Consider the following 14,622-nt stretch of genomic DNA (forward strand, 5'->3'; position numbering starts at 1 on the left):
TGTTTGTCAAATGTACAACATCAGTGACTCTGACATCTCTGAACAGTTTCTTACTAATACCTGATTTTTTTTATGGTGCAACGTATTGTGTTGAAAGAAGTTTTGGTTTCAATTTACTTTTTGGGTTGTAATCACAGCTGTGAGCTCATGTTACTTGTTTATAGCGTGGTATGTGTTTAATGTTGCTAGTATCACATATGTTATGTACTTTAGTTATTTGTTCAAGGTACGGAATGTGCTTATAACCATGGACTGGTCTTTTTTCAAATATGACAATTAAACTGATTTAACCTGTAGAAACTCTGTGTATGACTCATTCTAATGCAACTTTAATCATAAACTGTTTTGTGCACGAGGGCTACAGCATTTTTGAATTAAATGTAATCACTTGTTAGATACTTTTTTACATATTATCGGATGAAAGCTGTCACTTGATTGATAATAAAATTTAATATTTTGACCAAAACTGTACGTAGCAGAAAAACTTCAAGCATCCAAAATTTTCTCACAAGCGAGACAACCAGAAAACAATACATCACAGAGAAAAAACCTCTATTGTGTCTCTCGTGATATATATTTTTTTTTACGAGGCAACCCTATGAAAAAATAAATGATGGCACTTATTTGAGATTGAGATGCAGATTTATCAAACATTTACAGTTCATCTAGCTAAAATGAGGGTCGTTATTGTTAAATGTTTTTTGTATGTGCTTTCACCCAGAAAACTTTTTTCAAACTTAAGTTTCTACTTTTATTCAAATGTGCTTGTTGATTGTGACCAAATATAGGCTTCAAAATAAACCTTGAAAGTTTTATGATATTCTCGCACAATAAACAATCATGCAAATACATCCTGCTGTTAACTGTTAGCAGGCTAATAAATTTGATTCTTAAACTACAATATTACGGAAAGTGCTGATTCACTTCCTATGATAACAATCCTATGTATTAGTTTTCTTTTTCATCTAAAATTCAGTTTTTCGATCTCGTACACTTTTTACCTGTACCGATACATGTATAAGTTTCAAAGATTTAAATGTATCCTTGACAGAAATTAAGACGAAGCGTCAGTTGACAGAAAATCTACCAAATATGAAAAAGAACAGATATGGGGTAAGTGTCAGAGAGACCACACTCTATCCACAAGAAAAAAACAGAAGAGTTAAAAATGATCGTTTAAGGTAGGATAAGCCAAGTTGTAATTCTGGAATACGAGTTTTGTTTTAGACAAGGTTTCCCGTAGGACAAGTAACACAAAGCCAAATATATAAATATAATAATATATTCAAAAATTCAAATATCCTTGTAATACATGTGTACATTCTTTATAAATCAAAACTGTTCCATCAGTTACCAACTATGCACTTATCATGCGGTTTTGCAAAGGAACTGAGCCAGCTTGACTATTGAAATATAGTCGAAGGTATTCCCTTTGCTTCTTTGCAGCTACGGTGTCTCTGTTTGGTCCAATTACCATGTTTACTTCATACATATTTGCGGTCGCTCGCCATAAGCCCGGAATCAAGTCATGCTGGTCATTTTCCATGTCAAGTTGCGCGTTCTGTTGTGTTGGATATCGTAGTCTCATCACATTGTGCAGACAAACGCAACACTCGACAATGTTTCGTACTACATTTGGCTGCTGCATCATGGTGGTAAGTAATAATTGCCATCGTTGGGCCAGTATACCAAATGCGTTTTCAACCACACGTCTTCCTCTCGATATTCTGTAATTAGTTATCAATTGTTCATCTGTTAAGCCTCGTTGAGAATAAGGCTTCATCAAATATGTTCTCAAACCAAAAGCGTCATCTCCAAGAATGAAATATGGCACATTTTTGTCATCGTTCGGCATTGGATCCGGGTCTGGAAAGCCAATCGTTTCTTCTTCCAAGCACTCTTTAAGTTCAGAATTGTTGTAGATCTGAGCATCAGACATTGATCCACAACCACCAATGTCAATCCACAAAAACTTGTAATCCGCGTCAACTAATGCAAGGAGAACCACTGAGAAAAATCCCTTGTAATTATGAAAGAGTGATCCTGTATTTGAAGGACATCTAATGGCTATATGTTTGCCATCGAGAGCACCACAGGCATGTGGAACATTCCATTTTCGCTGGAACTCTTCAACAATATCACGCCATTCGCGCTGTGTGGTGGGACAAGAAATTGCTTCGACTTTATATTCGTCTACAATGGCTTGGCAGACTTCGGGAACAAACATAGAAATTGTATTTCGGGCAACTCTAAAGTCGTATTGTAGAGTTGGATATTTATCCCCAGAAGATAAGTGTCGTATAGTGACAGCGAGCTTCAGGCCTGGTTCCAATGCTTTTCTAAGCCGGGTATCTCTCCTTTGAATTCTGGGACCTACTCTATTCAATATTTCGTCGAACATCTCAGAAAGTTGAAAAACGACTGTTGATCCTCCATTCTCAACTCCTGCATCAGTCTATCATAGTGGCCAAACATAAGCCTTCTTTCCTGAGTAAGCCAGGGACGCACCCACCATGTTCTGGGTCTCCTTTGTTTTCTTTTTACTAGTATCCTGAAGCAGAAAAGCGCAACTTGAGCATCAAGAAGAGCTTGTTGTCCTTGTAATGATGTATGAAGTAGAAGTAAATCTTGTTCCATCGTTCAACAGTACAATTACAAATGATTCCGTCTTATTGATTGATTGTTGGTTGCTTAACGTCCAGTGGCAAATATTTCATGCATATTCAGGACGAGAACAAGTTCACAATAAATACAATAGGTAGGTTGATACAATAGAGGCCATCTGGGATGATGGTCGAGGAAATTTGGACTGCCACTGGAAAATGAGGGTATATTGGATAAGGACAGACATTTTGCCTTGCAACAGGCCACCTACGGACCCCTCAAAGAGTTGTTGCAAGGGTTCGTAACGTGCAAAGAGCGTGGCACTCTCTTTACACGAGGCATCGGATTTAACGTCCCCCTTCTGACCGGACGTGACTGCGAACTTGATACATCCCGCACAGCCAAACGGACGCCCCACTTCGGCAAGCGTTTTACTGCCGGTCGGGAGAAGACCAAGTGACCATATTTCTATTCCCCAGTCACCCTTGGGGGATGATTCCGTCTTAAAAAAAAACCTATATATACCATATTCAACACGGGTAACAGAGATCCGATGCAAACCTGCTGCAAACGCACCGCAGACGTGGTAAAGACGTACTGCATACCGATAGGTCGTACAAAGAACGTACTAAGGTCTTTTAGAACGTAATAAGGACGTAGAATAGTCTTCGCGAGGTCGTGTTGAAATTTCCCTCAATCACCAAGTTCTAAAAGATCGTAGTAAAGACGTAGAGCAGTCGTAGTAAGGTCCTGGTGCAATCTCCAAGAACGTAGTAAAAACGCAGTGAAGACGGCTTTCAAATTTATCACGTCCGTACTACGTCCATACGGTTCATAACTAGTGTCCTCTACGTCCTTACTACGACCAAGCCGTTCTCAGTACGTTCTTATTAGGTCTTTACTGCGTTTTATCCTCAGGAAGTTCTCACTACGTTTGTTTTGAACATGTTCAAAATTATTTCACGTCCTTCACGTCCATGAAGACCTTACCACGTCCATGCAAGTTCGCAGTACGACCATATAAGTTTGCACTGCGTTCGTACCACGACTTAGAAGTTCCCACTACGTTCGCCTACTTTTTCAGAACGCACTGGGAACGTGATAGGAACTTGGTCTAGTGTGACGGGGGCATTAGGGAATCGATATTTGTATGCTAATAAAATAGATAAATGTATGTTTTAGGTCAGGTAATATCTGTTTTGAATTTTAAGATGCAATTATTAATTCTTGTTTATAGAACAGCCTTTTATTGAAGTGTGTGCAGTTGCCCAAAAATCTGCCATCTGGAAATAGCGATCTTTTTGTTATTCTATGTTAAGATAGCACATCGCTTATTGTCAGTATCAGGCAGGAGAATGATTTTCCATAATAAAAATAGGGGTATTTAAAGTTCGAAAAGAATATATACGAGCTAATTGAGGTAAAAATATGTTTTTTACGAAGTTAAACGTATTACTTTTTTGTAATCATGTTTAAATGCAAACATGACTTTGCGACTAAATCGTAGGGAACATTGAAAACAGTAACCTTGCTTAGAAACACTTGGTTGTTTTAAGCGGGATGTAAACGAACAAAATATAATGCTGCTGCGTCTTATTTAGTCTAAAATCGAGTTAGTAATATTAAGTGTGTTCAGAGGTTTAATCGCTTTAATTATTTGAATAAAAGATGCTTTGAGTATTTTCAACATAAACTTTTAAAATACAAATGCAGGTCATTGTGTATGTAAAACACTATAAGCAGTTGTGAAATAAAAAAAATGAAAAACTTGAATACCCTTCCTGACCTCATAAGATCATTCGCTGTTTTAGGCAGTGATCGTTTTCATGGTGTGCTGTATTTTGTGAACTGTTGTTCGTCTCTTAGACTTTAATTTTATTTTGTTCATGGTTTTAATTAAGTTTATCTGATTTATAGTTTAAGATGTTGATTGTCCTTTTGGTATTAATTTGCTTTAAAGACATTAACTTGCAGTAATGAAAATCGGCAAAAAAACTCGCCTCAAAGTAAAGGAATGAAGAATAACGCTATAAGACAAATATCCTCGAAAATAACTTAATTTGCTCACGGTGATGTATATATAGAACCAAATCGTTATTATGATACATTTAGCTACAATGTTCTACAATTTTAAAACCTTTGACTACTTGAATAGTGACGAAATATATCAAAGGGACATCAAACTCATAATTGAAAACGAACTGATAAAGCAACAGTTTACAAAACACAACATATGAAACTACAGATTGAGTAACAAAAACCCCTCAAAAATATTTGGGGTGAATTCAGGGACTCCCAAAGGGTAAGCAGATCATGTTCCATATGCGTCACCCGTCTTGTGGCTCGGTGCCAAGCCTTAGTGAGTAGGTGTCATTCAAGGCAGATATGACGGTATTTTGGTATTTTGGTAACGTCGATTGGAACTTATCAGTCGTCATCTGGCGAAACAAATCTTTTATAATTGTCAACCAACTCGTAGTGGCGTTTATAAAATTTTCAAAGGGATGATTCCAACTTTGCATTTGAACTCTGGTTTAAAACCATGGTCAAACCATCACTTTTCTTCAAATGTCCTGTATAAAGTCAGGCATATGGCAGTTGGTATCGAATAATCTGTTTCTTTGTATGTTGGTGTTTGTTTTTGTAGCAGTTCAGTGTTTCTGTTATATCGTTGTGTTCTTCTTGTATATATATATAGTTGATGCGTTTTCCTCGGTTTTGGTTTGTGACCCGGATTTGTTTCAGTTTCTAGTAAATCGATTGATGGCTATTGAATAGCGGTATACTATAGTTGCCTTTATTTAATATCTTCATTGTGAGCAGTTACGCACTCTCACGAAAATAAATCGTGAACGGTCATGCAAGCTCTGGAAAATTGTATCAACTTGGAGAATTATACTCCGCAAGAAGATGCCGCGAAATCGCGTTACAATTGGGCAAGTGTTTAGATAAATAGTTTCATTTAATTTCGCGGGCAGTACGTCGACTGAGCATGCAAAGACAAATTAAGGAAATACAAAACCCTACATTTATACGACATATCATAAATATTTCCAACTTGTTATTGTCTCAGAGGAGTTGAGGCTCAATGAAATCGGTCTCCTCCTTTAGTAGTTTAGATATGCAGGCGTTGCTTTAATGTTGCTACATAGAAATGACTAATTTATAATTTGGTAGTAAGGAGTGTTTTATTGGTTGATTTATGCTCATCTCTATTGTCGTTAAACTTGTTCGTCGTTTTCAAGATACGTGATAGAGTAAACTATATCTGTTGAGTCTTTTATTTTCAATTTCAATGGAAATTATGTGTCAATTGTCACAAATTTGGCACTATTCAGCGAGATGACATCATCTATATAGTTGAAAGTGAAGTTTCAAGATAATGGTGCTTCTTTCCAGTCGTCATCAGAAACTCTTGCATGAATTCATCCTCGTATGAAAAATGGACTAGTCATTCAAGCTATTCAGGAAGTCTAGTTGTAACTAGAATCGTTACGTATTAATGGATTTTTTTTCTTCAAAATTATTCTTATTTGCTGAATTAATGCATTTAAACAATGAACAACGCAATTTAATCAATCAAGAAGTAAAATTTTATAATTTGTTTCCTGGTTTTTTAATTCTTTGAAATTTCAATTTTCATCAATTAATTTTCTATTTATTTTTGTCTAGATTGTCAATTTCTTTTTTTATGGTTCACATTAAATAAATAAAAGGGTTTTTCACTACATCAATATTTATAATGAAGCTACAAATCAAACAATTAGAAAAGTCGAAAAATGTTCATTTCAGTCGGGTAGTTTCAATGCAGATTGCAATCTCTTAGTTTCGCCCCCTTTATTTCAAGCAATAGTATGATTCGCGCACATAATTTTTTACTTTGAATTTTTCAGATTCTTAAGAATTTGTTTATTAAATCTTATTTTGACCACATACAATGTTTAAATTGGAAGTAATGCTTAAAAGCTGTTTTTCGCAGATGACGGTATTTTGGGCAACTGTATGAGTTGTTTTGATTTGCTATTTGATTAGAAGTAAGCATAATTTTAGGAAATTTATGATGTCAAAAACTTCTTTGATAGTCATTACAGGGTTTTACTTATTTTAAAGTGATTAGCAGTTGCATCAGAAAGAAAAAAATGTGTTTTTGCACATTTTATTAACTTTTACTCGAATTTCAGGAAACATGTGCTGTCTATCAAAAACACGTTTTAAATATATAAAAATGCATTTGATTAATGACTGTTAATCTCTCTGCTAAAAGTTTAAATTGTTTGCATATGTGAATTAAGTATATAAAAGTCATATTATGCAATCAAGCTGAAATCTTAGACAATATGCCCTTATTCGTCCTTGGCCTTTGATCTTGATTTGACGGAAATTGCACCGTACGATTTTTTTACGACCGGGCAAAACAGATAGTACAGATTTGTAGCTTTCAAATGATATATAATTTAGCCGTGTGTTAGGTAGGTGCACTAAAAATTTAATTTCATGGTTAAAGTCACTCGCCTATTATCAATTCCTGCAAATAAATCACGAATAAAGAATTCATTCAAGTGTAACAAGTGTACATATTGAATAAAATAGTGGATGAACCAATCTGAAAGTAAAACATTTCTCTAACAAAAGTTAAGAAGAAACGGTATTATTTGAGCACCAGTGTTAAGTTGTTGAAATGCATATACCATACCGTTCCTTAAATTCTCTTCAGATAGAATTATTTAAAAACTTGGAGTTCATAAAAAAAAAAAAAAATGAAATTGTCTAGAACCTTTTTTTATCGTGATATGCAAACAAATCACAACATAAATTTCTCCTTTTTAATGTAACACAATGTTTTAACATGTTTACCTATTTTTTGTGATTTGTTCAAACAGTGTTGTCAATAAAGTGAGTGGCATTTTAAACGTCTGTCATAGAGTGAGAGGTTTAATTGGCTAAATTAATTTAATCATGTACACGAAAAATAATTTTAAAGTTAGTGGTGCGGAATGTTAAGCCTTGAATGACTAAAGCAACTTAAGCAAAATTATTAATCAAAGACCAAAATAAATGAAAAGGTAGATTTAGTAAACAGTATTTAATTGAATCAAACACTGGACAGTTTCGAGGTAAATAAAAAAAAAACACATTTTTTAGTTGATTAACTCAAAATTCTCACTTTAGCTTTTCAGCTATTTAACGTATCGATATAGTCTTGTCGTAACATAAATTATCGTCAAGTTTGGTCATCCAATTGCAACGTATCGACATGACAGTATGTTCTTACTAGAACTAGGATGACAGATTGAGTGAAAAACAATTTTGTCGTTGTGAATACGACGGAAAGCATATCAGCTCTGAGTCATATTGACATCCTTTCTCTTTAATAAAATTAAACAATGTCTTATCTTAAACCGTCAAGTGAGTGTAATTAAATTTACTGTAATATTCCAAGCTTAATCAATTATAAGAATATAACAGATATTACTTTTAACATTAATTAACCAAATAAACTATCAAAATCGAATGTCTATTTCCTGAATTCACAAATTGCAGTACATTCAAGTCATAACAAAATCTTTGTATTTTGCTGGTCTATATTTCGGTGTATCATTTGTCAATTTTCTTTTCTAAAGTCTAAATGCAACCAAACTTGACCACTATCATCAATAGGGTATTTAGTTTAATGACCCTGACTATCAACACACATGGCCGACATGTTTAAAATTTAAAAATAGGGGGTAAAATGCAGTTAACAAAACATATGGTGCCTCTAGTTTTACAACATAGGAAGAAGGTTGCTTTTGCCACCACGCAATGAAAAGCAATTGTTTCGTGAATATTTATAAACATTTTGAGTACGAGTATTTTTGATTCAGCGTGATTTTTAATAGTTCATATTGATATTGAATAATGATTCGAAATATAGTTTCGCTTAAAGTGGCCACTCTAATACCCACCAAACAAATTATGTAGATTCTGACAATGAAAGTGATTAAAGATGATATATATTCAATAAAGAATCTAGGGCAGCACTAGGTCACATAACATATTAATTCAAATTGCAGAAGAGCTATATTACACACAAAATGCCGAATAAAACTTGTTTATTTCATCGTCTCTAGGGTTTAAGTGGAAGTAAAGATATATCTCAAGTAGTACGACAATTGGACCTTTAAATCAACGGGGAATGGTATTGGTACAGTCATTGAGACGTGTGATGAATATTCGCAAGAAAACAAAATCAAAAGAATGTCTGGGCAGTACTTAGAATCAGAAGTCCAGATCCATGTATAAATGTTTCTGAGGATTATTATGATCCAACAAAAACTCAGAACATGCCTCTTTCACAACAATAGAGAAGATTTTAGAAATCAGTTAGGTTTTTTCCCTCCAAAATACTAGTAAATTTGATTTAAAATTTGTACCAATAAATCCCCCTTGACCCGATTGCTAAATATTCACGCTCACCCCACATAATTTGTGTTCACTCCACCATTTCCTTTAGAAGTGAATTATTTTAGTCTCTGCACAAGAATTCTTTAGAAATTATATGTTTGATGAACAGTAGACGTCAAAAATTAATGTAGAACAATATATCTCTCTACCTATAATTTGTCAGCATAGTAAATGTTGTCTCCTATTTATCATGATCTTTAACATGTATACTATGACTGAAGACTTGTATTGGGTTTCCACCTTGATAGAAATTGTATCATGAAGAATACTCATATACTTGGTGTGGTATGGGTAGGACTTTTGTCCTCTAAAAGGTTTCGACTTCGAGCGTGGAAGGACGCCACGTATCAATGTGTAAGGTTCTACACTGTTACCTCTACCTTTGGGTGTTATTAAATGTTCATAATATTTTGGCCCTCAGGAAGTTAATTTTTAATTTTGTCGTTGCTAGTACTCAAGCAGATTAATTTTACAAGTAAACAGTTTTTTGTTGCTGATAGACTGCAATAAATATGTGGGTATACTGATATAAGACATGCAGCACTCTCGTGCTCATGCTAAGAAATGGCACTAAACGTGCACCTGCAAGCAGGTAAAATATCCGTCGGTTTTCGATTTAATTTTAGCGTACTACCAATGACAAAATTACCTTATTGTTATCTGATTGACCTTGACACCGACACATCCTGCGCTCTCTGGATAAGCGCAACCCGACCAAAATCGTTGCAATTTAAACATCTACTAAACTCCGACTTCATAAGGGTGGATCCAATATTCTGCTTGGAAAGTGTCGGATACAATGAAAGTGTCAAAATCACGCAGGTAAATATTAAATAATTGTGTCGTTGGTAGTACGCAAATGTTTATTGGTAAACGACGAAAAATATTCAGTTTTCATAGGTAACAGGCTTTTAATCTGTGACGCTCGACGCGTGTTTTGTCTACTTTAAATTGATTGATTGATTGTTGATGGTTGCTTAACGTCCAGTGGCAAATATTTCATGCAAATTCAGGACGAGAACATGTTAATAAATACAATAGATAGGTCTTGTCTAAATAGAGGCCATTTGGGATAAGGCCTAAAATAAAATATTGTTTGTTTCCCCAATCCCGACCGACTTATTGCATATTGTACCTTCTCTGAAAACGTTTTTGAGACTAATTTGTGAGCTGATATTTCCTGAATGCTTTCTCGACACCTTGACCGGTCTAAATATTCCAAGAATTCTCTGGATATCGTTTGATAGTTTTTGTTATTTTGTTCCAAATCATTTTTTAGTCTTATTGTACTTTCTGTAGTTACCTTGTTATCTTCTTGATTTACAAATGAGTGAATTTGTTCATCAATCGTTAAACTAATTCTTTGTAAATATTTGGTGTAGTCATAAACATTTAACTCGCATTGTTCTTTACCCCGTTCTGTTAACTGCCGTACATGCCGTATACGAGTGTTTTCTAATTGTTTCTTTTCTAAGACCCGTTTGTCATACTGATTTTCTTTATCCATAATCGCACATTTTTTACTGTAATGTTAAACGCTATCCATAATCGCGCATTTTTTACTGTAATGTTAAACGCTATCCATAATCGCGCATTTTTTACTGTAATGTTAAACGCTAAGTCGATAGTTGCTTTAATCTTTATTGACGCAAAACACAACTCGGAGTGAAGAGGTAAAACATGAAATAAACAAAAATGACAATGTTACTACAAGAACAAGAAAATTGCTACTTAACAATCAAAATAATGCTGTTAATAACACAATGTAAGAATAGTACAATAAACAGTTCATAGCTTTGTATGTTCGTAAAATGGTGCAAATTGCGTTCCATACTTATAAAAAATTGAACGTAGCTATGAGCTATTTTTACTGTCAAATAAAATAACACGCCATAATCTTTATAAGGGGACGACCATTTGATATTCTGTGGGGGGTTGCAGGAGGATTTGTTTTTGATCGGTAATTTATTTTTGTAAACTGAGAGGACAGATTATTCATTTTCTGCACTATTGAAGCAAGATTTTTTCATTTTCATTAAAGCAAGGGACTGATTATTCATTTTCAAACTATATTTATGATATTCGAAAACAAAAATTTTTTTTAAATGATTTGTTTATTATTAATAATACATATATAGTCAAGTCATTGTGTACCATTTAATCAGAATTAATCATCATCCTCTGCAGAAATTAATCTTTTATATTCCCAACTGCATGTACATGTATTGCATACCTATTTTGTATTAAAATTTGGTTGGAACTAGCTTCTTTAAAAGTAATGGCAAACATATTTCGCCGAGCGATGCGAGGCAAAAAATTTTTTGAAGGGTTTTGGAGCCCCTGAAGGCACAAGAAGCTATAGAACAAATGATGCAAATAATGCTCTTTTAATAGGTGTTTCCCAGACTCTTTCTTAATCTGAAAATGCAAGTTTTGTTTTAATAATTTTAACTTAAGTTTCTAGGGACCAATGTGCATGATAGAGCAAAAATGGATTTCACATAGTTAAGTCTGTGGCTGCTGTTTTTTTTTTTAACTCGTGATCAAGTTCGTAACAAAATTACTAGATTACAAAAGGAATGTGGAATGCAACACTAACAGAATACAGAAGGGCAATCAATAAACAAAAGACAAATAATGAAAAAAAACATTGATCCCGAAAAATCAGGCCTACGTCTGAGGGAAAACTATTGCTTCTTGCAAGGCACTCGCCTTGAACACAGTTTGAAAAAGAGACAAGCGTTTGGTCTTTTCCTACATGAGGCATTTGCCTCAATGTAGTTACGGCCCTGTTAAAAATAAAAGTGAGGTAAGGTGTCCTGAGACAATATACCTCAAGTTAAATGCAACCAATTTTCAGACATGTCAAGTATATTTAAATAATATCTGCTTTATTATTAAAACAATTGAGAAGTGTTTTCCGATTTTTTTGGGGGAAAAAGATGAATTTATAAAAAATCTGGTGCCATCTCATACTTTCGACTAGACCTGCTGAGTTATTTATTTTCAATTCATTGCAAGTCAGGTAATTTATTTTCAAACTACTACAGAACAAACCATTTATTTTGTGATTATCAAGGCTGAGTTATTTATTTTCAAAATCCTCCTCCACACCCCCCCCCCCCCCCCGCCCCCCACAGAATATCAAATGATCGTCCCCTTACCAATGGTCATCTGACGAGGAATGGTCCAATGAAATTACAGGTATGTAAGATATAACAAATGCACAACATACAACGTAGATATCTACAACAACTAATCAACAGCAGGAAACACAAAAATCAGAGTCAAAATAGACAGTGATAACTACAGAACAGCAAGAAAACACGGTAGTCAGAGATGAAATAGAAACAGGGACAACTACAACTGTCGTCGCGATATACGTGTTGGACGCTAAAGCAAATACCAATCAATCAATCAAGTACTGAAGTTTTTCGATAAACAACAGGGAAATTCATGAAGCATGACCTTCACCATATGGAGAGGGACTGTTTACATTATTGACGACCAACTCCAACTCCAGTACCTTTTCGCGTGTCGAGTAAAACTATATTAAATTCAAACGGTTGACTGGGTTGTTCACTCTGTTGATATTTCTTGTCAGGGTCATCCTCGTCTTCATACTGGCCAACTCGGAATTGTTCATTTCTGATATTTCACCGAAACCAGAAATGTGGAATATGGAACATTTTCTTACAGCAGCGCAGTATAATAAACTCATAGATTCCAGGACTAAATTTTATATATACGCCAGACGCGCGTTCCGTCTACAAAAGACTCATCAGTGACGCTCGAATCCAAAAAAGTTGAAAAAGCCAAATAAAGTACGAAGTTGAAGAGCATTGAGATCCAAACTTCCTAAAAGTGTTGCCAAATACAGCCTGCGGTAGAAAAGCCTTAGTATTTCTAAAAAATCAATATTTTGTAAACAGTTAATTTATAAATATAACAATATCAATGATAATTTATGTCAGCACAAAAAGTAGTGCTGACTACTGGGCTTGTGATACCCTCGGGGAAATAAATCTCCACCAGCAGTGGCATCGCCCAAGTGAACTATAGATACATTCTTGTTTATATCGAAATTGTAAATCTTTCTTTACTTAGTACCAGTTTAAATTTGTGTTTCATTATTTTAATGATACAAATTCAAGATTTCCAATGTGTCTTCCATAGAACCCATAAATTCCATAGTTTATATAGGGGTTACAGTTGATTGATTGATTGATGATGATTGCTTAACGTCCAGTGGCAAATATTTCATGCATATTCAGGACGAGAATCAGTTCACAATAAATGCAATAGGTAGGTCTTGTCACAATAGAGGCCATCTGGGATGATGGTTGGGGAAATTTGGACTGCCACTGAAAAATGAGGGTATATTGGATAGAGACAGAAATTTTGCCTTGCAACAGGCCACTTACGGACCCCTGAAAGAGGTGTTGCAAGGGTTCTTAACGTGCAAAGAGCGTGACACTCTCTTTACACGAGGCATCGGATTTAACGTCCCCAATCTGACCGGACGTGACTGCGAACTGGATACATCCCGCACAGCCAAACGGACGCCCCACTTCGGCAAGCGTTTTCCTGCCAATTGTATCAATAACCGGGATGCGGTGTTACCCCCCCCCCCCTTTTTCAAGACACAGATCAACATACACACACCCTTCCCAATTCTCTAGGTTGTTGGTACAGTAGTTTCAAAGGGGGAGGGGGGTATTTAAAACTGATTACAACAACGTAGGGGGAAGAATTGTTAACTCAATTTGTCACTCACAATGGTTGGCTGACATAGCAAAACTCAAGATTGACAATCTGAAGGCGTTCTAAACAAGTCTGTATCATCACTATACTACAAAGTGTTCATTGCTGAAGAACAGATAAGGTTAAAATTATAGAACATGGCCTTGCCATAAAGATTAATTTTAGTTATTATGAATATTTTAATCGAACTAATATTGCAAATTGAAAATACATGTGGAAAAAATATTGTCAATATAATTAGACGCATGCTTTATGATTTCAGGGGTACCAAGGGCAGAACGAATTGACTGTAGCAACGGAAATGCGAGGCACAAATCCAAACTGGCTTTAGCTTGGTCTTCAGGAGAGTTGAAAAATTTCATCATAAGTCAATTTCCTGCACAAAGAGGACATGCATATGAAATGATTTACTCTGTGTCTGGCGGTGTTATGAAAAAATTTCCAGAGGAAATCAATACCCCAGATCTTAACCAATATTAAAAAACCAGGAATTTTATGAACAACTTTTAAGTGCAATGGTGTAACATGTTTAAATGCAATGGTGTAAACACAATTAACGTCCGATAGCCTTAAGGTCAATCATAGGTATATATTTCCTACAATAGAATTTTTTCATACTTTGCCAAAATAAAGATTTGTCTATGCTTTTTCAAAAAAATAATAAAATGTATGAAAAATTACAGGCATAGAAAGACATCATTGAGAGAGAATTTTGAAATAAAATATAGATGATAGGTTTCATAATATGCTTTCAAGGGGCACTAGCTGTCAAAATCATGTTCACCGTTTCTAATCAAATTCTCTTATTTG

At 34.9% G+C, this 14,622-nt stretch overlaps 1 pseudogene; it reads right to left on the reverse strand.

The window, feature by feature from the left end:
- Positions 1-1,357: 1,357 nt before the first annotated feature.
- Positions 1,358-2,637, reverse strand: LOC139494262 (uncharacterized; annotated as a pseudogene).
- Positions 2,638-14,622: the final 11,985 nt, after the last annotated feature.

Source organism: Mytilus edulis, chromosome 11, assembly GCF_963676685.1.
Source record: "Mytilus edulis chromosome 11, xbMytEdul2.2, whole genome shotgun sequence".
NCBI lineage: Eukaryota > Metazoa > Mollusca > Bivalvia > Mytilida > Mytilidae > Mytilus > Mytilus edulis.